The 27,204-nt window shown below is 37.9% G+C and overlaps 3 long non-coding RNA genes across 4 annotated transcripts in view; 1 reads left to right on the plus strand and 2 right to left on the minus strand.

Moving 5' to 3' along the window:
• LOC311095026 overlaps positions 1-13,144 on the plus strand; it is a 30,815-nt gene extending 17,671 nt beyond the window's left edge. Inside the window, exons 1-3 of one of the 2 annotated variants that reach the window (XR_014608755.1) lie at positions 8,421-9,079; positions 12,390-12,502; positions 12,629-13,144. This is a non-coding gene — a long non-coding RNA (uncharacterized lncRNA). Of the gene's footprint in view, positions 1-8,420; positions 9,080-12,389; positions 12,503-12,628 lie in introns of those variants that run through there. The other variant, XR_014608754.1, reaches the window with a different exon arrangement.
• Positions 5,639-7,604, minus strand: LOC311095024. The gene is made up of 3 exons (XR_014608752.1): positions 7,324-7,604; positions 6,272-6,384; positions 5,639-6,149 (listed from the first exon to the last, which is right to left on the minus strand). It is a non-coding gene; the product is annotated as an uncharacterized lncRNA (long non-coding RNA).
• Positions 13,145-20,508: 7,364 nt separating the features above from the next.
• Positions 20,509-21,590, minus strand: LOC311095025. The gene is made up of 2 exons (XR_014608753.1): positions 21,366-21,590; positions 20,509-21,130 (listed from the first exon to the last, which is right to left on the minus strand). It is a non-coding gene; the product is annotated as an uncharacterized lncRNA (long non-coding RNA).
• Between the last annotated feature and the right edge of the window lie 5,614 nt (positions 21,591-27,204).

Below are 27,204 nucleotides of genomic sequence, written 5' to 3' on the forward strand. Positions count from 1 at the left end.
ACATTTATATAAATATATGAAAAAAAGAAAGTAAATATAAATATAAATGTATAAATACATATATAAAATAAAAGAAATAAAATATGAAAATACGAGCACATATTAATAGATTAAACATAGTTATTAAAGTACTACTAAAATAAAATCTCTTAGCAGTTGGGCTTTAGAAAATTAGCATTTTTCCAATGCACTATTAAACAAAGTTAACTCGTTTTTGAAAGCTTCAAGGATAGGAGACATTTTCAAAAACCGACATTTATGAATGAAAAATTTTGCCAATAAAAGAAGATTATTATTTCCAAATTCTGTAGATTTATCTTCCAACTGGAAACCATATTTGATAATATCAAAAGTTAGAACTGGAAAAAAAGTTTTACAGGCTAACCAATTCTGGAGAGTTGACCAAAACAATTTGGTGTGAGCGCATGAAAAGAAGAGATGTTCCACAATTTCAATTTGAGAATGACAGAAAGTATGTATTAATACCGATATTGAATCTATTGTGTAGGAAATCATTTGAAGGATAAATGTCATTCATTTAAAGTGAATTTCCTTAACTTTCGGTGAGACTGGATAAGAGAGATAACTAGTTCTTATCTTTGAAATGGTTTTCGGAGTGAAATTCTTGAGAAGAAAATGCCTCTTTAGTTGAGCTGGAAAGTAAGTAGCTGTAAGGAGAGACCTTAACAATTTGATATTACATTTTTTGTCAACAAATTGGACACCATCCAAAGACAGACTAGGTATTTGTACTTCAGGTGATGTATACAGTAATGTCCCTTTAATTAACTGAATTAGTGCTGAAGGGATAGCCTTAATTATTTTGTCATATTTGGTTCTAGAACATAAAATGTTGTATTTAACAATAAAGTCATTATGTCCTAGTAGGTTACCACTGCAGTCAAATAAATGTAACAGTGACCACACTCCCTGATCCATCCAGTCTTTATAACAAATGGACTTTCTATTAATCAAAATGTATCTGTTGTTCCATATTGAAGTATGTGGCGAAAAGTTATGTTCGTATAACATCTTCCAGTATTGGAGAGCCTGTTTATGAAAATCAGCCAATTTGAGGGGTAATTTAGAAATATCAAAATCACATTTAAGTAAAAAATCTATTCCGCCAACACTCTCAAAGATCATCTTGGGGAAAGAAAACCAAAAACCATTACTATTTTTCAAAAAAGACTGCAGCCATTTGAGTTTAATGGTACCGTTCATTGATTCAAAATCAATCACATTTAAGCCTCCATCTTGAAGAGATTTCACTATATCGTTTTTCCTAATGTAATGATATTTATTTTTCCAAATAAAATTGTAATGATTTTGATTGATTTTTTTTCATCATATTGTCCGACACCGGTAAACAATATGAAGGGTAAATAAGTCTGGAAAGACTTTCCATTTTAGTTAAGAGAATGCGTCCAAAAAATAGAAAGATCCCTCTGAAGCCAGCTATTCAAAATAGTTTTAGATTTGGTCACATTATTTTCAATGTTCAGAAGTTCTCTTGAATTTTTTACTTTGGAAATTCTAATTCCTAAATACTTAACTTAAGTTTTGATCGGAATATTAGCTACAACCACTTGTGACTGGTCATGACTAGTTAATACTTCACATTTATTTTTATTCAGATTCAAACCTGAGGCTTTTGAGAACAGTGAAATCTCATACAAGGCAGGAGGAATTTGTGAAATGTCTTTTAGGAAAACAGTGGTGTCGTCTGCTAGCTGACTAATGATCAATGAAGTTCCCATCACAGTCAAAGGTTTTACTGCACTTACTGTACCGCAAATTGTATTGCGTTGCGTTTTTTTTTTTTGCAAGTGGTACATTCTTGCACGGTGTGACGCACAGAAGCTAGGGGAAAACATATGTTTGTCGAATCATTCGTAAGGTGGTCCTCGATCTGCAGGAGTACATGAATAGTTTCATTAACCCTCAGACGGTCCTCGGTCATTTCTGATTTGAATTTCTAAAAATCACAGCTTCATCGGAATGTTATGAAACTTGGTGACTTTTATGGCATTAGGTATGTGAATACAAAAACAAATTGGGGTCATGATCCGAGCATGCTAAGTGGTCGTAAAAAAAATAGTCACACTACAGGCCTTCGGTGCAAAAATGACCGACCCATAGGAAATGAATGGGAAATTGACAAAAAAAAAACTATTCTCCGAATTTTTGTGTGTACAATCTACAAATCGGCCACAATCCTAAAAAAAAGTAGGCCTACACAGCTGTAAAGGGGTGACACTCTACAACATCAAGAGTGCAAAAAAGACACACCCACCCACACACACACACATACAAACACACTTTTATACACATACACACCAATTATTTTGATTACAAAAAATCTGTTTTGAATTTTTAAAAATCACAGCTTCATCGGAATGTTACGAAACTTGGTGACTTTTATGGCATTAGGTAACCTATGTGAACACAAAAAAATTGAGGTCATGATCCGAGCATGCTGAGTAGTTGTAAAAAAAATAGTCACACTTGTGGTCTTTTATTCAAAAATGACCCCCATAGAAAATGAATGGGAAATTGACAAAAAAAATGTAAAAAATTAAAAAATTAAAAAATTCAATATTATTTTACATAAAGTGTTATAATTGAATGAATTGCATTTTTTGTTACAAATTCTGTAAAAAAAAAAAAAAAAAAGTAAATGTGTCCATAAACAGCTGGGGAATTCACATGCCTCTCCATAGAGAGCTGTACATGCCATCTAGTGGTTACACCATGATTCTACGCTCCCTACTCTCACCAGATGGTGTTAATCTGCTTAAAACATTTTTTTTTTGAAGGCCTTTTTTTTTTTGCATAAATATTAATAAATTCAATCAAATTCTCTCAAAATACAAAATTAAAAAGAATAAATATTATAGAACAAAAATAAATTGCATTGGTTTTACTGGGATGGAGGAAGTTTCATTTTTAGGTGTCCGGTCACTTCTGACCGGGAAGGCCCAGGATGTGACTCTGAAACGAAGACCTTCTGAGGGTTAATAATCTTCCCCGGACATTTATTAACCATGTCCATAAAAGAGGGCTTTTATAAAATTGCCAGTAAGATATCACATAGGGTGACATCACATGAACACTTTTTTTTTTTTCAAAAAACAAATTTAACAAATATACTATACAATATAGGCTAATTGTTTGTACAATATTATTTTAAATCTTTTTTATTATTCTTCTGTTAATCTTATGATTCCCAAGTCATTGCAACATGTATGCAGTCTATTGCTCCAATCTCCACTGCTCTAGGGGAACATGAGGCAGATTATGTTAATAGGAAGTCCTATCACAGCCTTAATGTTCAGGTAGAGATGATGTGAATATGTGAGATGATTATTTTCTGTGAGATGAATCTTTAAATTAATAGTAACATTAACAGATATAACAATGATCTACTAAACATTTCATCTGCAGACGACTTGTGGTGGTCATGAACATATGATCAAGTTTGGATGCCAAATGGCCTGGCTCCAGTGCTTGACGCTTGTCTCAAAAATTTCCCATGAGTCTGTGTTGTGTCAGCGCTTTAAGGAAAGCAAGTTAAATTTGGTACAGTACAAAACAATGTTAATTTGAACTGAGATAGAAAAACCTACACAATAACCCCCTATCATGACCCTCAGACAGGGCCACAGCACCGCTTCAGTGTGGCCCTCAGTAAAACCAGAGTGAAGATAGAGATGACCTTTGGCATCCTAAAGGCACATTTCAACTGTTTTTGGCCCTTCAGAGTCACCAGAGCGGGCATCACAGATAGTGGCTGCATGGGCCATTCTGCACAATATAGCCACCAGTAGAAAGGAGCGAGAAACGCCACAAAACCAGCTTCTCCCCGATGAAACTGACCCGATCACACTTGACCACCCAGCTGGTGCAGATGTAGAAGCAATCACCATACAATATTACACTTAATAAAAACACATTGAAACTGCAGATAGGTCTCAAACTGTTTTATTGGTTTTGTGGGATGGGAGGGAGAAAGAGAGCGGCGGCTGGTTATGACCCTTCGCTAAGCCCCGCCCTCCTTAGTTACTGTTGCTACGCCTGTCAAGCTTTTGCGCCTGGCACGTCTACCGGTATTACAGTATGAATGCACTGGTTTCAGACATTCCTAAGGAGATAATTAGTCATTTTTGGCGAACAGGTGGAAATATGAGAGAACAAGACTGCAGTATGCATTCGAGGGCTATATCCACGACATAATATGCAAACGATTGGAGAATAATTTCATCAAAATTGAAGCTAAAGTCTATAACGTTAGGTCCCAGCGCAAGCAGTAACGTTAGCCGTTACTACGCTGACCATTCAAATGGGAAACGCACAAATTGACGAACAGCTATATGCATGCACAGCAGCGTAAGTGAAATTTGAAAATATTCTAATATTTATAAATCAAACAGCTTATCCATATGTATTGCAGAATAAACACAAGACATTAGCCTGACCACTTTGCAATGATAACATTCTCCCGCTTACCTATATTTGTAGTGCGCCAGGCTACTGCTCGTGGGTCATATAAGTGACTAATACTGTTATGGACTGATTAAGTTTTCGGTTGTTTTTTTTTTTTTAAATAAAAAATAAATACAAAGCAGTACCACAAAGCATGTTTCCTACTTGAACATCAATTTTGCTCTCCTTTGTCCCGAATGTGAGGTAGGCTAGTTAGGGGGATTCTGAGAACATTTAGATTTCTCTGACCTACATATGTGCATTTTAAGATGTTTTGAAAGCCCCAAAAATTGGATAACAATAGCTTTAAAACCATGTCAGTGGGCAGTGGATTATTTTTCTCTCCTCATCAGATCAGCATCACACTCTTTTTCTCTTTGTTTTTCTCTTGCTCTGTCTCTTCCCCCCCTAAAGCTGAGCTTTGACTGATATAGGCTTTTCACGTTTGTCAGTGAAGTAAACATAGGGTCAACTGATAGGTTGATTTATGAATCATTTTCTCAGACGCATTCATTTACTGAAAGCTACTAGGAAATCTAGGTAACTAAGTTTATTAAATTCATTCACAATGTACACATTCATTACTGATCGTATGCCTAATTCAGGGCCATAGACAGGGCTTTAAAATCAAAGAGGTCCTAAATTTGAGGTTGTTAGGGAGTTAAAAAAAAATATTTCTCTGATGTGCACTTCAAGATGTTTGAAGGGCAAAAAAAAGTATAAAAAATAGCTTTAAAACCGTGTTAGCAGGCAGTAGATTATTTGTCAATACCTGCTCTCTCCTCATTTCTCTCAGTCTCCTCATCTTGCTCTGTCTCTTCCCCTCCTAAAGCTCTTAGTCTTTACTGTAGTGCATGAACAATAGTCTGATCAGAAACCTCTGGGATTTCATCAGAAATATCTTAATTTGTGTTTCTGAAGATCAGCGGGTATCTTACGGGTTTGGATCGACATGATGGAGAGTAATTAATGACAGAAACTTCATTTTTAAACCCTCTGCTGTGTTTGATTAGACTGTACGTTATACTCAGAGCTCTTATTTTACTGTAAAAGATGATCTTGTGTCTGTCAGGAGAATAAAGGTCATGAGTGTAACGGCACTGAATGAGCCGTGGAGAAAATGAGTTCAGAAAGTGTTTACAAAGACTGATCGTTTTATGCATTTTATTTAAAACAGTGTGTTTGTATCTGGACTTTTCTTGGCAGAATTAATTCAGTTTTACAGTAAATGTTTCAAAGAAATGAAAAACTTGATTTAGACAAAGAATCTTAAACGGGTAAAAGAAAATTACAAATAATGCACATAATTACAGAAAACAGCAGGTGTAAATGATACAAACATGTGCTTGTGCATCAAGATAAAGAACATTACATGAGGAGGATCATATTTAACATGGAGAAAACACAAAACTGTAACAACCAGATTCAATATTGCACTTATAACTGACATAGAATTTTATATTCAGAACAAAAAACTATACAACTATATGAAAATATAATAGCATTTACACACTTACACTTATTCCTGTTCTATTTACAAAGCCTAATAAACGGACACAGTTTATCCGGGGAAGATTTAAGGTCTGGAAACATTAGTTCATCATGTTCCGTCATGAATAAAGTTGCTGTCAGGATCTTGAGAGTCCAGAAGACACTTTAATGAGCTTTAAAGAAAGACACATGCGGTTTCATCATCATCATCATCAATATTCACTGAAATATAAATAAAATACTGATCATCTGATCATCAGCGTATCTCAGAGATGATGGCCAAACATGATCTTACATTAGTTCAGGCGTCCTCTCATCATTTACTCAGATATCATGATCTCAGCTCATGCTTGATCTTCTCTGATGATTCAGATCGACTCTTTACAGGTGTGTGTGGATCCACAGAAACTGTGAACGAAGAAACATAATATTATCTTCAGTTTAAAGAGAGACAGAACAACCACATACAACACTAAAACTGCACAAGATAATAATAATAATGATGATAAAGCTGATAATCTGTTGCTAGATAACAGGCAAATGAAGTTGTACTTCTAATGAAACGAGACACAGTTTTCATCTTTTATACTGTAAAGCTGCTAAAAAAACGACATGTTCACATGCTTTTCTTGTTTGTTTTTCTGTTTTTTTTAAAGCTTGATGTTTTCTCAACTTTGTTGTGTGTTTATTTAGTTATTGAGAGGAAAGAGCAGCACATATTCATCATTCAGTCTGGATGTTTGTTTACTGTACAAAAGGCCCTTAAAGAGTCAAGTATCTATAGTATAGTATAGCACAGTGTAGTATAGTATAGCACAGTATAGTACAGTATAGTACAGTATAGTATAGTATAGTCTATATTATGTCCACTAGGTGGTGGCAGAGCGTCACTCATTGCCGTGTCAGGTTGGTTTGGTTACTCTTTGCGGTTCATTTGAAGTACAGCACAACACCAGCACAGGATTATCAGCCCGAAACATTATGTTATAGGCGCTATGTATTTTTAATAATAGGCTACACTTTACAAATGATATATAGAGCCTATATAACAGATATGATTATTTTGCAGTTTCGTTTTATTTTTAAACCATTAGTATTATATTCTGGCAGCTCTAGCCCTAATGTGTCTTCGCCACTGGTTTGCCATATTAACCATTACAAATCAATAGAAGTTAAGGAATTATCATATATCAGGAGAAATCACACATTAATCACACTATTAATCAGAGCAACTTCCATTTGCAGGATTAACACAAATATGGACACATTCAATGGCATATATTTCAGAAACACAGATGATTCCCTTAAACATTTTCTGTTTGAGTTGTGAGTGATTGTTTTACTCACAGTCTGGTCTTATATCATTCAAGCTGCTCCATCTGACAATCTTCACAAGCTTCATGTTTTCAGTGGTTTGTGTCTTCATCTCTCTCGCTCTCTTCATGTGTTTACTCCTAGTTTCCATCTACTGTAATTTAAACAATAAAACAAACAAAAAAAGAAAAACGATCAATATTATTAATCTGTTCTCTCGCGAAGAAATAAAGAAAGTGAAAAGTCAAAGTTAACGAGCTCCACAAAACATGATTCCACACCAACAGACTGTAAATGTTCCACACCTCGACAATGAAAGAAGACGCGCCGCCTGCTATATATATACAGCTCTGTGTGGGCGTCACTAGAGCTGCTATAGGCCAGAGCCGTTAAATATGTATTTTCAACGGCTCTGCTATAGGCTAACACAGCCGCAGGTCACGCCCAAACGCGGTAAAAGGCGCCGGGGCGGGGGCGTCTTTCGACGACGATCAAGACGGAAAAACAGCTCTGATTGAGCGTGACCTTAGCCTATAGCAGAGCCGTTGAAAATACATATTTAACGGCTCTGGCCTATAGCAGCTCTAGTGACGCCCACACAGAGCTGTATATATATAGCAGGCGGCGCGTCTTCTTTCATATGTTTATATATGATATCTATGCTCTACAGTCTACACCGTGACGACAGCTCCTCACTCTCTCTCTATAGGTGTGTTCGACATCGGCTGCGGCTGGATGCACCCGATCGGCGAGAGTAGCCGCATGCAGGCGGGGAGGAGCTGCAAACGGAGATGTGAAGTCGGACACTTTCTGGTTCCCGTAGTGACCGATCACGTGGTGTTTGCATACTTTACCACAGCTGAAGTGAAATAAATGCAATATTTGCCAAATAATGTTTCAGAGACATTTTCATTCAATACTTTATGTACTGCTTCACACAGCGTCCGTTTGAACAAGAATAAAGTTCAACATAAGCTACTATCAATGAAGTGGAGTCTACGTTTTTTAATCAGTTTTATTTTGATAAACATGACACAATATAACATCGCAACTACATGAAAAGAGTGTTTACTGTTATAAAAAAACTGATTTGTGCGTGTTTGAATAAACACGCAACACATGTGATCGTTGTCATGCAATGAATCCGGCCAATCGTGGAACAGCTGTGTCGTCATCAGCCCACGTGCAGCCCAGTGCAGCCGCTCTTGAGAAGCTGCGCTGGCTGAGTTCTCTGGCTACTCTCGAATCGCTCTCGCGGTACTTTGATGGCATACGTCACAGTCACGTGGCGTCGGCGCTGGATCAAGTCGGACAAATTTTCTAACCGGCATGCACTGCTTCAAGTCAGCCGCCGATCGGTCTGCGCAGAGCTGCATGAAGTCGAACAAGCCTATTGGCTCTGCCCCTTGTGCCGCTCTGGTGGCAAGCTGATTGGACGCGGGCGAGTGAGCTGTTTACCTAAGTCCCTCCCAGTCTCATTCCCCTTTAGATAAACATAAGCTCCGATCAGAGCATAGGATCAGAGCTGCTGTACGGAATCATGATGATGAAAGGCGGAATCACATTTTGTGGAGCTCGTTAACTTTGACTTTTCACTTTCTTTATTCTTCGCGAGAGAACAGATTAATAATATTGATCGTTTTTCTTTTTTTGTTTGTTTTATTGTTTAAATTACAGTAGATAGAAACTAGGAGTAAACGCATGAAGAGAAAGAGAGAGATGAAGACACAAACCACTGAAAACATGAAGATTGTCAGATGGAGCAGCTTGAATGATTTAAGACCAGACTGTGAGTAAAACAATCACTCAGAACTCAAACAGTAAATGTTTGAGGGAATCATCTCTGTTTCTGAAATATATGCCATTGAATGTGTCCATATTTGTGTTAATTCTGCAAATGGAAGTTGCTCTGATTAATAGTGAGGTTAATGATTTCATATGTGGTCTCCTGATATATAATAATTCTTTAACTTTTATTAAACTGATTTGTAAGAGCTGCCAGAATATAATACTAATGGTTTGAAAATAAAAACGAAACTGCAAAATAATCATATCTGTTATATCTATATATAATTATGTTATATGTAAAGAATTATGTTTTGTCCTATTAACAAAATACAATATACTACTATAAACAAATGTTAATAGTTTTTTAAAAGTTAAAATTATACTTTATCCATTTGTTTTGTTGAGTCAAATGATTAACAATATAAATTGAACAAGCTTAAAACAAAAAAATAATGATATGAAAACAAAGGATGAGCGTTTGAACATTTGATTTAATTGCTCCAAATAAATAATAGTAATTAAATACAAATACAAACTCCATACAAATGGAGTAAATCCTGAGGCGCCTTTCATCTCCTTTAACTCCAACCATACTCAAACTTATCCTATGTGTTTGCATGTTTAATGGGTTAACAAAATATAAACACAGAAATATATCATTGTTTGTGTTTTGTTAGCTTAAGTTTCAGTGTGGATTGTTTGTGTAACCTTTAGACGTTAATAAAGATAATTTAATATTTTGTCTAAATCATGCAGAAAACCATCTAATTCCAAAGGGACTACTATTAAATATGTGTGCCTTGAAATGCAATGCAAGTCGCTTTGGATAAAAGCGTCTGCCAAATGGATAAATGTAAAATAATAAATAATATCTATTGCCACTGTATATTAAAAAATAACTCCAGATGTTCATACCTCCATGAACAACAGCCTTTTTAAAGTGGATTTTAATGTGATTATTCAATTTGTCCATTTCTGCAGCATGTTGTGCATTGCTCCAAAGGTGTTAGCGCTGAACCTCTCTGAATTATGTGGTTCTGTAGTTGAATTAAAATACAATAAATGCAATTCTCATGGTCAGAAAGTTTAACAAATGCTATAAAATACAATGCTTAACAACAAATTAAATCACAAACCATAAATATGTAACCTAACAAAGTGATACAATCCAACTGTAAAATACATGATCAAGTGCCATCGTCACAATTCTCACTTAGTCACATTTATTAAGTCAAGTCACCTTTATTTATATAGCACTTTTTACAATACAGATTGTTTCAAAGCAGCTTTACGGATCATAGGAAAATAATGCAACAAAGTTTGTCTCGGCAGATCTAGAACAAAATAGTGTCATAATCCAGCTTAAGTAGGTTCAGTGTTGATTAATTTCTGTTGTAAAAAAGTTATTCATTCAGTTAAATAATCTATATAACGTTATGTTAGCCATTCTGGAGAAAACTGTGATGTTATCATCCAGCTCAGTTCAGTTCTCATATAATGGTGTCAATGACAGATCAATAGTATTATTGAATATTAAAGGTATAGTGGAGGATGTTTTACTTCCTGGTGGGTAACCTATACTATTGGTCCTCCTAATCGTCAATCATTCTGGTGAATCAATCAAACTTTTCAAAAAGTGGAGAGGGCCGGTCTTATCTAAAATTTGGAAAGATCCTCCGCTATACCTTTAACTTACAAAATAGGCTACTTAGAGCCGTTTTGTATAAGCGTAACGTTAAGTATGTTGTATCCAACAAAGATATAACTTATTTTTAGCTTCTTCTCTTCTTCTTTTCCTTGTTCTACCGTGTTAAACACGAACTCCACCCACTTCCGGCATCAGACTTTGACCCCGCCCACTTCCGGCATCAGACTTTGACTCCACCCACTTCCGGCATCATACTTTGACCACGCCCACTTCCGGCATCAGACTTTGACTCCACCCACTTCCGGCATCATACTTTGACCACGCCCACTTCCGGCATCAGACTTTGACTCCACCCACTTCCGGCATCATACTTTGACCACGCCCACTTCCGGCATCAGACTTTGACCCCGCCCACTTCCGGCATCAGACTGTCAGGCTGGAGCTGTCGTCCTCACACTGTTATGACGTATGGTTCTGCGGTTCTGCAGTTGGTTATTATTGGAGAGTATCGATCTCGGTTGCAGTTCCATTAGAATTCCACTGGAGGTGAACGTGGGCGAGCGCAGACTGAATGGGGAGTCTATGGGGCTAGACGGATAAATGTATCTCTTTCTCCTGCTTGTCGTTGAATCAACGTAGATTTTATTGTTGATTCCGCAAGTTCAATATAGATTATAGACCAAAAGTTGAATGAATGAGTACTTATGTCCTTTCGATTTCTTACAGGTTGGGCAAGACAAGATTTTTAGAACAGATAAGTGAACTTAAAAATGTAATTTTCAGCTGAGTGTATTATCTTAGCCCCCCCGTCATAACCGACTCTCTGTCGCACAGTAGAGAGATTACCGTATGGACAGGAGGAGAAGCTTGCGGGCAATCGGGGGGACGTGGAGGCAAAATGACAAAGTAATTAATCAGAATACTTAGCAAAAGTTGCTCCTGCTCCAGCTCATGGACAGCTCCTCCTCACACTCTCCGTCTCTGCAAGTTTCGGAAGGGAATGATTCAGATTTCTCTCGGCACAGCTACTAGAAGACAGACGGGTTGCTCACGTCAGATCTACGTCGTCAAGCTCAGTTTGAGTCTGCGCAGTCGCTTAGCCATCAGGAAGAGAGAGCTTCTAACTGACTTCACTTTTCTCCGTTGAAACCTATGGGGTCGCTGTGTCCAGTTTATATACTGTCTATGACCCAATATCACCAGACACGGCGACGAGTGACGCTCTGCCACCTAGTGGACATACCTATACTAGACTATACTAAACTACATACAGTACTTGACTCATTAAGGGGCTTTTGTACAGTACACAAACCTCCAGACTGCTGAGAGTGATGTTTAGATGAATATGTGAATATGTGCTGCGCTTTCCTCTCAATAACTAAATAAACACACAACAAAGTTGAGAAAACATCAAGCTTTTAAAAAAACAGAAAAACAAACAAGAAAAGCATGTGAACATGTCGTGTTTTTTTTATCAGCTTTACAGTATTAAAGATGAAAACAGTGTCTCGTTTCATCAGTACAACTTCATTTGCCTGTTATCTAGCAACATATTATCAGCTTTATCATCATCATTATTATTATCTTGTGCAGTTTTAGTGTTGTATGTGGTTGTTCTGTCTCTCTTTAAACTGAAGATAATATTATGTTTCTTCATTCTCAGTTTCTGTGGATCCACACACACCTGTAAAGAGTCGATCTGAATCATCAGAGAAGATCAAGCATGAGCTGAGATCATGATATCTGAGTAAATGATGAGAGGACGCCTGAACTAATGTAAGATCATGTTTGGCCATCATCTCTGAGATACGCTGATGATCAGATGATCAATATTTTATTTATATTTCAGTGAATATTGATGATGATGATGATGAAGAAACTGTATGTCTTTTGTTGTTAAAGCTCATTAAAGTGTCTTCTGGACTCTCAAGATCCTGACAGCAACTTTATTCATAACAGATCATGATGAACTAATGTTTCCAGACCTTAAATCTTCCTCGGATAAACTGTGTCCGTTTATTAGGCTTTGTAAATAGAACAGGAATAAGTGTAAGTTTGTAAATGCTATTATATTTTCATATAGTTGTATAGTTTTTGTTCTGAATATAAAATTCTATTTATGTCAGTTATCAGTGCAATATTGCATCTGGTTGTTACAGTATTGTGTTTTCTCCATGTTAAATATGATCCTCCTCATGTAATGTTCTTTATCTTGATGCACAAGCACATGTTTGTATCATTTACACCTGCTGTTTTCTGTAATTATGTGCATTATTTGACATTTTCTTTTACCCGTTTAAGATTCTTTGTCTAAATCAAGTTTTTCATTTCTTTGAAACATTTACTGTAAAACTAAATTAATTCTGCCAAGAAAAGTCCAGATACAAACACACTGTTGTAAATAAAATGCATCTTTGTAAACACTTTCTGAACTCATTTTCTCCACGGCTCATTCAGTGCCGTTACACTCATGACCTTTATTCTCCTGACAGACACAAGATCATCTTTTACAGTAAAATAAGAGCTCTGAGTACTAAAACTTAAAACATTTAAATAAATATTCTTCCCCCTTTATTTTTACAGAGTTTCTATTGTCATGTCACGTGATGAGCCATTACCGTGTGCATCTCAATAAAATGAAGTCACGTGGTTAAGAGTCAGAGGTTTCTGGCGCCCCGTTTCTCTGAAAGACACACATAACAAGCAAACCTTTATACTGTATGTGTAGTTACTGTATAGCACAGTCCCAGAAGGTGGAAACAGGCGATGTGTCTTGCATATGTTTTGAGCAAAATCAAGAAATCAGTTATTAGTGAGTCTAACAAATGTACACGTACTTTAACTTGTCCTCTGATCTCAATGAAGAAATCTCAGGTGTCCACTAGAGGGCAATCAGTCCACTGGAAACTTGTGAAAAACAGATTTATTTTATTGGAACTATTATCATATATAATAATAATAATAATACAAAACATTGTGTTTTAAAACCCTGTAGATTCAAGCAGCAAACAAACACAGTCAGTCACATACAGTACAAGCTTTTCGTTTCATATTTCACATTTCATATTTATGATAAATACAGTCAGTTAAAGGGATAGCATATTTGTGCATGCTTATATTTTTAAATCATGTGTATGTGCTGAGTTTTATACTGTAGATTATACGGATTTATTGATTATTATAGCAGATAAACCGAGCATTTCTTTAGAATAATGTGTGGAAGCGACTGATCAAAACGGAGAAATAGCGACACTTAGTGTTAAAATATGATATGAAAGGATGTAGCCTATACCAGAGCCATAGAGAGATGGCTATGGCCTATACTATACATTAAAGGGGGGGTGAAATGCTCATTTTCACTCAATCTCCTGTTAATCTTGAGTACCTATAGAGTAGTATTGCATCCTTCATATCTCCAAAAAGTCTTTAGTTTTTTTATATTTATAAAAGACAGATAGGCTGTACTGAGTTTTTCCGGAAAAAAACCGAGCGTCTGGAGGCGGGCCGTGTGGGCGAAGCTAATAGCTGATAGCGCTGATAGCTAACAACAACACACAGAGACATTTGAAGCAGTTTACTCACCGCCTGTGACCGCAAACCTTTATCATTGTGACTTGCTCGATCCTTAAGCATTAGACGATCTGCAAATCCGTCGATCTGGGCTTTGTTTATAAGACAATCATTGTCGAAAATGCAGGGAACAAACAGTCTTAGGCTACACAACTCGTTTTTGCTCTGGAAAAACAATCTGCATCCACTGTTCCTAACGCTGGGTTCTTTGGGAAGCTGAACATGATGGTAAGCTTTCCCTCACATCCAAAAACACACTTTGGAGACACTATTCACCTTATTCCGCCCCGCCCACTTTTACTTCTGTCCAGTACTTCCGTTGTAAACCACCTTCCGGTTTAGCGGACCCTCATTCAATTTCGAGGAGAACTGCAGAGAAGTCTCACTGATAAAATGTCACATAAGATAAGCTAATTTGTGCCAAATGTGCTATGTACGTGTGTACCAACAGCACAGCAATGCACTGTTTCTCGGGGTAATTTTTAAACGACTTTTAGGTGTTTATATGACCCATCTGCCTGTCTGATCGCAGCCCGGCCGATGTGTAGTGTTTAGCCTACATTAGCCACAAACATCTAATGTTGTAATGGTCTCACTACAGGACACATACACATGCTATACCTTGTTTGAAAGCTATGGTCCTCTAGAATTCAGTCGCTGGATTTATTTTACAGCCATTACTTGTGTTAGAGATCAAACCATAAGAAATTGCAGCTAGTAGTTAGCTAAGCTAACGTTACCCTCTTGTTCATCTAGTTGAGGCTCTACTTTCTTTCTACACCAGTTCGTGGCTATTTTTTTCTCATCTGTTGGCTATACACTGCAAATGTATCTGGTGATTAAGCAAACAAACTGTGGTGTAATAATGTTTCAAACTTTACATGTAGTAGTGTTTATGCACATCTTCATAACTAAGTAATAGCTATTAGAAAGACACAGCTATTAAATAATTTGATTGTGGCATTGTTTCAAAAGCTTCAAGTGAAATGTACTTTAGTACGTTGCAGCAGTTGTTAATAACCATAGGCCAACGCATTTGGCTATAATATTATAGTCTATCTACTTATATCAAGACAGATAACAGATTGGACCAGGGCAAACAAAGCGCTAAGTAGCTAAACCAGGAAGTGAGATTACGCGGATGGCGCCACCCAGTGCTACTTCCGGAATAAGGTGATATTGATACTTTTGCGTCATCGAAGGGTAACGCCCCTTTTTGGGGGAAAACAAACGGATTCCCCTGAGAACAGAACTCGCTCGCTCTAGACCTGCAAAGTTTCTTGATAGCAAAAATGGCACAAACATACACTCTCTTTGCCGGCCGAGGACCGTGAGCGGTATTTAAAGAAGCTACTGGATAGGGAGTTACAGAGGTGTCCCTTTGAAATGGTCGAAAACTGGATTAATGACCCCACGCAGTGGCCAAATATGGACTATTCAGACATCTACCACTATCTCGTGGAATCACCAAGTAAGTAACGTTAGCCTATTTTTTTGTCATTAACACACTCACAGTATGACAAACTAGACGATGAGGCCATGTCAAGAGGAGTCGGTGGTTTACTTGGATCATATTTCACTTGATTTAAGCTATTGACAGTTTTGTTGTCGACTAGCTATAGGCTACTAGTAAGAAACCCTCAAACACTGTAATCAGAACCATCATGTCAGAGGCTAAACACATAAATAGTCCGTACCTTAAGTGGGGTAGAGACAATGAAAAACATGCCCCATACATAGGTCCCATACATATTTTGCCGTACACTGTAAACCTTTTTACAACTTTCAAAGTCCTAGCACTTTCTAGACACAAGCAGAAACCAGCCAAGTCCACTTTAGTCCTAGCCTGCCACTATTTCAACAGTAAAATCAGTTAACAGCCAAGGTAGCGTGCCTAGTGAGAGCTAACGTTAATCACGTAGCTGCTAGCAGCTTCGTCTTTCTAACTAGTACGTTAAGTTATAGCTAGTCGACAACAAAACTATGTCAATAGCTTAAATCAAGTGAAATATGATCCAAGTAAGTTAAACCACCGACTCCTCTTGACATGGCCTCATCGTCTAGTTTGTCATACTGTTAATGACAAAAAAAATAGGCTACTTACTTGGTGATTCCACGAGATAGTGGTAGATGTCTGAATAGTCCAAAGAGAGTGTGTGTTTGTGCGATTTTTGCTATCAAGAAACTTTGCAGGTCTAGAGCGAGCGAGTTCTTTTCTCAGGGGAATCCGTTTGTTTTCCCCCAAAAAGGGGCGTTACCTTTCGATGACGCAAAAGTAGCGTTGGGCTGCCGATTATTTCCTGTTGATGTGCGCGGTCTCGCCCTCCTCTGGTCGACGTGTGCGCGGGCGAGCTTTTTCCGGGAGAAATGAGAGAGAGAGAGTGAGTGAGTGAGTGTGTGTGTGTGTGTGTGTTGTGACTGTGAGTCCCAGACGGTCTGATGTTTCCAAGGGTAGCAGCTGTTACTGTTACTAGCAGCTGCAGGGGCGTCATGCAAGCCAAAATTCTGGGGGGGCACAATCTGAGACGTTGCAATTGGGCATGATGCCACCAGGGGCGTCATGCAAGCCAAAATTCTGGGGGGGCACAATCTGAGACGTTGCAATTGGGCATGATGCCACCAGGGGCGTCATGCAAGCCAAAATTCTGGGGGGGCACAATCTGAGACGTTGCAATTGGGCATGATGCCACCAGGGGCGTCATGCAAGCCAAAATTCTGGGGGGGCACAATCTGAGACGTTGCAATTGGGCATGATGCCACCAGGGGCGTCATGCAAGCCAAAATTCTGGGGGGGCACAATCTGAGACGTTGCAATTGGGCATGATGCCACCAGGGGCGTCATGCAAGCCAAAATTCTGGGGGGGCACAATCTGAGACGTTGCAATTGGGCATGATGCCACCAGGGGCGTCATGCAAGCCAAAATTCTGGGGGGGCACAATCTGAGACGTTGCAATTGGGCATGATGCCACTGAGCAGCTGTTACTAGACCCTTATGTGACAGTTTCTGTGAGTGTGTGTGTGTAATGTAGCTCATGCAGACTGTCTTCTGTGTCATCCTGTAGGGAAGATAAATCATAAATGTGATATCTCAGATCTCATATCAATCAGAATAGATGGACAACAAGCTGTGAGTTCCCAAAACAGGCTCCAATAATCTCCTGTACAATTTCACCAAAGATTTCAGATTTTGTTATAAACAACATTTCTCATCAAATGGTATCCATATTCATTTAGCTCTATAATGGATGAAAAATATTGATTCGTTTGTGTCTTTTTAAAACAACAACAACAAAGATTGACTTTATTATTGTAGTTCTCTTTTGTTTTTCTATTCTTAAGTTTTATTGCGAAAGGGGAAACAAGTTATGCATCTCAATTTGGCTCTTTTATTATGATATACTTTGGTAAGTCAAACTAAAAATGCATGTTAGTTGGATTAATGCAGTTAAAATTGTGGTTCAAGCCCATTGAATGCTTAATATGGTTGCACTGTTTGACGAAACTCAGTCTTGACTCATTTGTGTGTTTTTATTTTAGGAAAAAAATCAGACAAAGTTAATACATACTGAAAAATACCCCTAATACAACTTAAAAAGTTCAGTTGCTGCATACATTTTTTAAGTATAATTAAATTGGCTGTAAAAGTCATTTCAACTCTTTTAAATGTTGTAAATCCTGTATAACTTTAAAAAATTGGTTAAATTATTTCAATAAGTCAAAGCAAAGGAAAACACATATGTTGTTGTTATGACTTATTGATCATATAATTTTTTTTCCCAGTGCTGTAAATGAGACCTTCATTAAATCTCCTGAGCAGTGAAAGAGCTGCTTCAGTGCAATAGTGTTTCTTTGTTTTTTCATGAGATGTTAGTTTATGTCAGTGATTTTCGATTGGTTTTGCTTGGGCATCAGCCCACAGCCCTAAAACTGTTTATTATATACGAAAAAAAAATAAAATAAAGAGCCTAAGTCCCTCCCCTTCCGGTGAACCACCATGGGACCTTACTTCGGAAAAATATTGTATGGTAGTCAATGGCGCGAGACAACAAATATTTTGATCTCGTTTGAATTGTGCCCTGATTTACACATATGATGTTTGTCAATTTAAAAGATACATTTTAAAGTCAAGAAAGTTGCAGTTTGATGTAAAACTGTTGAGGTATAAGACTGTGAAAATGCGTAATTACAGAGACTACAAACCCAAAAGGCGCACATGTGACGTCATACCTTTTCTCTCAATGAATGAAGCTAACTTTACTGAAGCTAACGTCTGTCTGTTTCTATAGTCTTACGTTATAATCGTAACGTTACGCCGTCATGCCTGAGTGTTTTGTACCAGACTGCACACATACGAGCAACGGATCTTGTGACGTACATAGTGCGAGACGAGAGATGTAGTTCATTGAGCGATTTTCACATAAAACTAAATGTTACTCTTTTGTTTTATGACAAACTGCGACTTTCTTGACTTTCAGAATTATCTTTTAAATTGACAAACATCATATGTGTAATTCAGGGCACAGTTCAGACGGAATAAAAAGATAAGTTGTCTCTCGCCATTGACTTCCATACATATTTTTTCCGAAGTAAGGTCCCATGAGCCGGAAGCGGAGGGGCGGGACTTAGGCTCTCTATAAGGAGTTCCACTCTGGTCTACGTCATTACATCCACGATCGTCCGAAATCAGCCGAAACTTGTACCAACCCGGAAGTAAGATTTTCGGCACAGAAATTCTCCGTTATTCGTCCAAAATATTTTTTTAAAACTTTGGCCATGTTAAGAATGAGAATCCATCTCTTTAACACTGTAAACAACTCTGAATACATGAAACACCATTGTACCACCCCTTTAAGAGGTTTACAAAGCAGAAGTGTAGAGTGTGTGGAGCTATAATAATGAGGAATTCAGACCCAAAGCATTGCAGTTCCGCTTTATATAGACTACAAATGTATGATTTATATGTAAAAAGGAACGATTTAAAAGCATGATATGTCTCCTTTAAGAGGTTTATAAAGCAGAAGTGTTGTGGTGTTCCAAGAATTTTTCAACATTTTCTTCTAGGCCAAATAATCACTTTCTGTGTCTTAAACCAGGGGTCTGCAGGGACTCTGGGTCTGTAAGAAGGTGCTAGTAGGTGTTGGACATTTTAAATTTCAGAGAGAAATAATGTTAAAAATGTTAATAAAATAAATATGTAAATAAAATGTTAAAAAGTATAAATAAATAAAAAAAAACATTGCTGGGATTTGATGCCTTTTGTGTCCCCAGTAAAGATCATGATCTTACTGCCTTAAAGTGTTGAACAATATCATAATAGCATAATAAAGCATATTGAACAGTATGCAGAAATGAATATCCACAGTGAGTCTCAGTGAGTTTTGCTGGATGGTCAAGGGAAAAATACAATTATTTTTTTTTTTTGTCTCTGAGAAACCCTACTGGACAAACAGGTTTTCTCAAACATGCTTCAGAGACTTTGTTTTCTAACCCATAAATGTCTTAGAAATCTTTCCAGCCCTGAATGCATTACATTACAGTTATTATTATTTTAATTATTTACCTCAGATTAGTCTCTTTATGTCTTTTCTGTAGTGCTTGAACAATAGTCTGATCAGAAACCTCTCGGATTTCATCAGAAATATCTTAAAGGGATAGTTCACCCAAAAATGAAAATTCTGTCATCATTTACTCACCCTCAAGTTGTTCCAAACCTGTATGAGTTTCTTTGTTCTGCTGAACACAAAGGAAGATATTTGGAAGAATGTTTTAATCAAACAGATCTCGGTCCCCATTGACTACCATAGTATATATTTTTTCCTACTATGGAAGTCAATGGGGACCGAGATCTGTTTGATTAAAACATTCTTCCAAATATCTTCCTTTGTGTTCAGCAGAACAAAGAAACTCATACAGGTTTGGAACAACTTGAGGGTGAGTAAATGATGACAGAATTTTCATTTTTGGGTGAACTATCCCTTTACTTTGTGTTTCTGAAGATCAGCGGGTATCTTACGGGTTTGGATCGACATGATGGAGAGTAATTAATGACAGAAACTTCATTTTTAAACCCTCTGCTGTGTTTGATTAGACTGTAAGTTATACTCAGAGCTCTTATTTTACTGTAAAAGATGATCTTGTGTCTGTCAGGAGAATAAAGGTCATGAGTGTAACGGCACTGAATGAGCCGTGGAGAAAATTAGTTCAGAAAGAGTTTACAAAGATGCATTTTATTTAATACAGTGTGTTTGTATCTGGACTTTTCTTGGCAGAATTAATTCAGTTTTACAGTAAATGTTTCAAAGAAATGAAAAACTTGATTTAGACAAAGAATCTTAAACGGGTAAAAGAAAATGACAAATAATGCACATAATTACAGAAAACAGCAGGTGTAAATGATACAAACATGTGCTTGTGCATCAAGATAAAGAACATTACATGAGGAGGATCATATTTAACATGGAGAAAACACAATACTGTAACAACCAGATGCAATATTGCACTGACATAAATAGAATTTTATATTCAGAGCAAAAAACGATACAACTATTACGGTCCCTAATATAAATGTCTAGGATTCAAGGGACACATGACATAAGAGATGGACAAAAACTCAGAAAAGTAACTAAACAATGAGAGATGGGGAACTCAGCAACGGAGGAAAAAGAAAGACAACCTAACTAATAAAGTCAAGCTGAGACTCCCGCTCCGAACTAAAGTTACAAACTAAGAATAAAAGGTAAACATGACGAAACGGCGTTGAACAAGCTGGCTGTCGGCCGAGAGACCCTCCTTCCGCTTTATAGCCGGACTTCCCCAGCTCAGCCAATAGGAAACTGAGGAAGACAGAAATAAGACAACATACAAACAATCACTGGACACAGTTTATCCGAGGAAGATTTAAGGCCTGGAAACATTAGTTCATCATTCTGTCGGGATATTGAGAGTCCAGAAGACACTTTAATGAGCTTTAAAAAAGACACATGCTGTTTCTTCATCATCAATACAAATAAAACATTGATCAGCTGATCATCAGCGTATCTCAGAGATGATGGCCAAACATGATCTTACATTAGTTTCAGGCGTCCTCTCATCATTTACTCAGATATCATGATCTCAGCTCATGCTTGATCTTCTCTGATGATTCAGATCGACTCTTTACAGGTGTGTGTGGATCCACAGAAACTGAGAATGAAGAAACATAATATTATCTTCAGTTTAAAGAGGGACAGAACAACCACATACAACACTAAAACTGCACAAGATAATAATAATGATGATGATAAAGCTGATAATCTGTTGCTAGATAACAGGCAAATGAAGTTGTACTTCTAATGAAACGAGACACTGTTTTCATCTTTAATACCGTAAAGCTGCTAAAAAAACATGACATGTTCACATGCTTTTCTTGTTTTTGTGTGTGTTCTTTTTTAAAGCTTGCTTTTCTCTCAATTTTGTTGCGTGTTTATTTAGTTATTGAGAGGAAAGCGCAGCACATATTCACATATTCATCACTCTCAGCAGTCTGGATGTTTGTTTACTGTACAAAAGGCCCTCAAAGAGTCAAGTATGTAGTATAGCATAGTATAGGAATGTCCACTAGGTGGCAGATGAAAACTGATCCGCCGTCGCCGTATCTGTTTCGCGCATGCGCAATACAACGCCAGAATGCCGTTGCCGTTCCACCAGAAGCAGGTCCCTACTAGTTTCTCTTTGCTGTTCATCGAAGTACAGCACAACACCAGCACAGTATTATCAGCCCGAAACAGTATGTTATAGGCACTATGCATTTTTAATAATAGCCTACACTTTACAAATTATATATAACATATGATAATTTAGCCGTTTCGTTTTATTTTTAAACCATTAGTAGGCTATTATATTCTGGCGGTTTCTCTAGCCCTAATGTGTCTTCGCCACTGGTTTTCCATATTAACCATTACAAATCAGTTTAATAAAAGTTAAGGAATTATCATATGGAGAAATCACACATTAACCACACTATTAATCAGAGCAACTTCCATTTGCAGGATTAACACACATATGGACACATTCAATGGCATATATTTCAGAAACACAGATGATTCCCTTAAACATTTACTGATTGAGTTCTGAGTGATTGTTTTACTCACAGTGTGGTCTTATATCATGCAAGCTGCTCCATCTGACAATCTTCACAAGCTTCATGTTTTCAGTGGTTTGTGTCTTCATCTCTCTCTCTCTCTTCATGTGTTTACTCCTAGTTTCCATCTTTACTGTAATTTAAACAATAAAAGAAACAAAAAAGAAAAACGATCAATATTAATCTGTTCTCTCGCGAAGAAATAAAGAAAGTGAAAAGTCAAAGTTAACGAGAAGGGTCTGGCTCATAGACTGTGAAATGGTAGTCTGACTGGTAATCAGAAACGTCATGGAAACTGAAGTTATGCCCCACTTCAAGTTACGCCCATAGACAGTAAAGGTTACGCCCCACTTCAAGTTGCTCACTGTTTAAAGTAGCGCTGCACAGACCGGTCGGTGTATGATATCAAAGTACCGCGAGAGCGATTAGAGAACAGACAGTTCTATATGCTTTTGAATCGCTCTCTCGCACGAGTTTAACATAAACAGAACATATTAGCTGTGTCCCAATGTGAAGTCTGCATCGTCCGAAGGCCGTATTTGAAGGCCGAATGCGTCACAGCGGCGCGACGAAACGTCACAGCGGAGCGACGAAGGATGTCCCAATTCAAAGGCTGCACACTTCGGAGGTCGCATTTGAAGGCCGATTGCGTCACCGCGGCGTGATGAAGGCTGTCCCAATTCAATTCTGCATCCTCCAAAGGCCGTATTCGAAGGCCGGTTGCGTCATCGTGGCGCGACGAAGGCTAAAGCGACGCCAAATGCACCCTTCGTTTCCCCGTGAAAGGAAGGATACATAAATGGACACTTAGCCAAAGCCCGTCTACGGAGAGCCTGCCCACTCCCTATTAAGTCCTATTGTACCGAATTGTGGTTGTAGTTCCACCAGAGATCCACTGGGGGCGATCGCCCATGAGTGCAAAATGAATGGGAGTCTATGGGGCTAGACGGCTAAATTTGTCTCTTTCATCCGTTTGCCGTTGAGAAATCTCAGATTTGATTCTAGGTTTTGCAAGTTCAACATGGGTTATAGGTCGAAAGTTGAATGAACGAGTACTTATGTCCTTTCGATTTCTTACCAGTTGAGTTGTTGTTGCCCATAACACGCTAGCATTCTGCTAATGAATGCTGATTGGTCAGTGAAGGACTGATTACGACCAGAGATACCGCTTGATGGCATCGTGGCATCCGAAGCGGGACCAGAAACAAACAAAACAAAAACTCTTCTAGCACGTGTGTTTACCTGTGTCAGCTGTGTTGTCGATGCCTCGAGAGAAAAGAAAGTGCAGAGCGTGAACGCACCAGAGTGACTGAAGGATTGCCGTAAAGCAGTATCTCTGGTCGTACGATGTGTATGACGTCATTGACACTTTAAAAGACTTTTTAAAGCAAATAAGTGACTCTAAAAAATCTAACACCCCGCAATGTGTAATTTCTTTGCATCTCCTTTCGAATACAACATTCAAATTACTAGACAAAAAATTATATCCTGAGAAAAGTGGATTTTGATGTGTATAGCGCCATAGACCTCCATTCATTCTGCACTCGTCCTGTGAGCGCCCTCATATGGAATCAGAGTGGAACTGCAACCAGTTCAGAAGCCGGAAGTGTACTGAGAGTGAAACTTCTCGCCTTATTAGACATTCTCTGACTTAGCGGACTATCCTACCCCATAACTAAAGGTGTGTTCGACATCGGCTGCGGCTGCATGCAACCGATCGGCGAGAGTAGCCGCGTGCAGGCGGGGAGGAGCTGCAAACGGAGACGTGAAGTCGGACACTTTCTGGTTCCCGTAGTGACTGCTCACGTGGTATTTGCATACTTTACCACAGCTGAAGTGAAATAAATGCAATATTTGACAAATAATACACAGATTTTTCAGATACATTTTTATTCAATACTTTATTTAGGCTACTGCTTCATACAGCGTCTGTTTGAACAAGAATAAAGTTCAACATAAGCTGTTATAAATGAAGTGGAGTCTACGTTTTTTAATCTGTTTTATTTGATAAACATGACACAATATAACATGACAACGACATGAAAAGAGTGTTTACTGTTATAATAAACTGATTTGAGTGCTTTAGAAGAACTAAAGGTGTTCGAATAAACACGAAACACACGTGATCGTTGTCATGCAGTGAATCCGGCCAATCGTGGAACAGCTGTGTCGTCATCCGCCCTCGTGCAGCCCAATGCAGCCGCTCTTGAGAAGCTGCGCTGGCTGAGTTCTCCGGCTACTCTCGAATTGCCCTCGCGGTACTTTGATGGCATACGTCACAGTCACGTGGCGTCGGCGCTGCATAAAGTCGGACAAAATTTCTAACCGGCATGCACTGGAAGAATGTTCAACTGGATCATGAATTTTCTGAAAGACAGGACTATAGAGGTAAGAATTGGAGTATCTTACTCTAATGTTTACTCTATAGAAAATGGAGTACCACAAGGAAGTGTATGTAGTCCTATTTTATTTAATATCATGATTAATGAGGTTTTTTCAGAGGTTGATGCTAGCCTTGGGAGATCACTATATGCAGATGATGGGGCAATATGGGTAAGCGGTCGTAATGCAGCATTTGTTGAAAAGAAACTACAGACAGCAGTCAGTAATGTTGAGAACTGGGGAAACAGGTGGGGTTTTCGGTTTTCTGTAGACAAAACACAGGTTATTTGTTTCTCTAAGAAACGTAACACTCCTGCAATACAAGTTACTCTTTATGGGCAATCAGTTAAACAGGTACAAAATATAAGGTTTTTAGGTGTATGGATGGATCATAAGCTGACATTTGGTGATCACATACAGAGGAATGTTACCAAATGTAAAAAGGCAGTTAATGTTATGAGATGTCTGGTAGGAAGTGGTTGGGGTGCTAGTATGAACTCTCTTAAACATATTTATATTGCCTTAATTAGATCAACATTTGATTATGCATGCATTACATTTAGCTCAGCTGCAAAATCTCATTTGCAGAAGCTCGACCTGGTCCAAGCACAAGCTCTCCGCCTATGTAGTGGTGCATTCAAGACTTCGTCAATTCCAGCTCTCCAGGTGGAGGTAGGGGAGATGCCTCTATCTCTTAGACGTCTTCAGCTTGCCATGGTATATTGGGTAAATTTGCAGGGACATAAGCAGGGTCATCCAACCAAACCAGTGTTGAACGCATGTTGGGAACATGGAAGGAAGCAGTTTAACAGTTTTGGATGGGTGGGAAACAGTCAAGCTGAGAAACTGGGAATTGTGGAATTACATTACAGCTGTACAGTGGCATTATCTGCTATTCCTCCTTGGATATTTCCATTACCAGTTGTGGACCTAGAAATCGCAAAGATGTTAAAACAATACAAGGAATATGGTGTGATAAATGATCTGGTAAAACAATATCTATGTAGTAACTATAATAATAGTATTCAAATATTTACAGACGGATCAAAAGACCCAAGTACAGGAAAGACGGGAGCAGCAGTATATATACCACATTTTCAGAAATCAATTTTAAAAAGAACTTCAGATTATTTAGCAGTGTATACTGTGGAGCTTTTAGCTATTTTACTAGCACTCACATGGATAGAGGAGGTTGGGCATAATCAATATATCATATGTTCAGACTCAATGGCATCATTAATAAGTATAGCAAATTGCAAATCTGTTTGTAGGCCTGACTTGATTTGTGAAATTTTTCATAGTTTATATAGATTAAAAAATCTTAATATTACAGTGTGTTTTATGTGGGTCCCATCTCACGTAGAAATAGAGGGTAATGAAGAAGCTGATCGTTTGGCTAAAAAGACTCTTAAGTCAGACATACAATGGACAGTTCCATTGAGTAAAATGGAAATTAAGTGTATCATTAAAACAAGAATCAATAGGATATGGCAAGAACAATGGGAAAAGGAGGCAAAAGGTCGTTTTTTATATAAAATACAGAAACAAGTGAAAACAAGGAGGCAGGGTGGTTGGAAACGAAGGGGGGAATCTGTTATCACAAGGCTAAGAATTGGACACACAGGTCTTAATCATAATCTCAATCGTTTAGGGAAACACGCAACAGGACTATGCATTAATTGTGACAGGAGAGAAACGGTAGAGCATATATTAATAGAATGTGAAGCATACAGAACAGAACGAATCATATTGTTAGAACAAGTTAAAGAATTAGGTTACACACATTTATCAGTAGAGGGTTTACTTTCCTTTTCTACATCAAAGCCATCAGCATGGCCAGCTGTCATGAGATACCTTAAAGAAACAGAGCTATTTGATCGAATTTAAGAATAATCAAGAATATATACTTTATTTTTTATTTTATTTTATTTTATTTTTTTTTTGTTTTGTTATTACGTGTTAGTAGAAATCCGCATTGAAGCTCCACACCCCAAACAGTTGGTGGCGGTAATGCAACAAATTGGTATGCCAACCGCCAATAAAAAGAAGAAGAAGAAGAAGAAGAACCGGCATGCACTGCTTCAAGTCAGCCGCCGATCGGTCTGCGCAGAGCTGCATGAAGTCGAACAAGCCTTAAGTCATCGCGCGGCGGTGACGACAGCATTTTTATAAAAAAAATAAAATAAAAAAATGACGGCCGAGAGTTCGCTGGTGGACGGCAAATTCACATTTAAATGTAAGTATTATGTTTTCATTTACTCAAATAGCTAGCGAAACCACAGTTAAAAGCCACAAGTTTTTCTTTCTTATAAACTTCATCTTAACTCCTTCGCGTGGCTTCATTTGTCAGGTGGTCTGAGGCAAAACTTGTGCTAATATTAGTTTAATAATTGTTTCAGGGAGCAA

Source organism: Abramis brama (genome assembly GCF_963993115.1).
Source record: "Abramis brama genome assembly, chromosome: 13".
In the NCBI taxonomy this organism is placed as follows: domain Eukaryota; kingdom Metazoa; phylum Chordata; class Actinopteri; order Cypriniformes; family Leuciscidae; genus Abramis; species Abramis brama.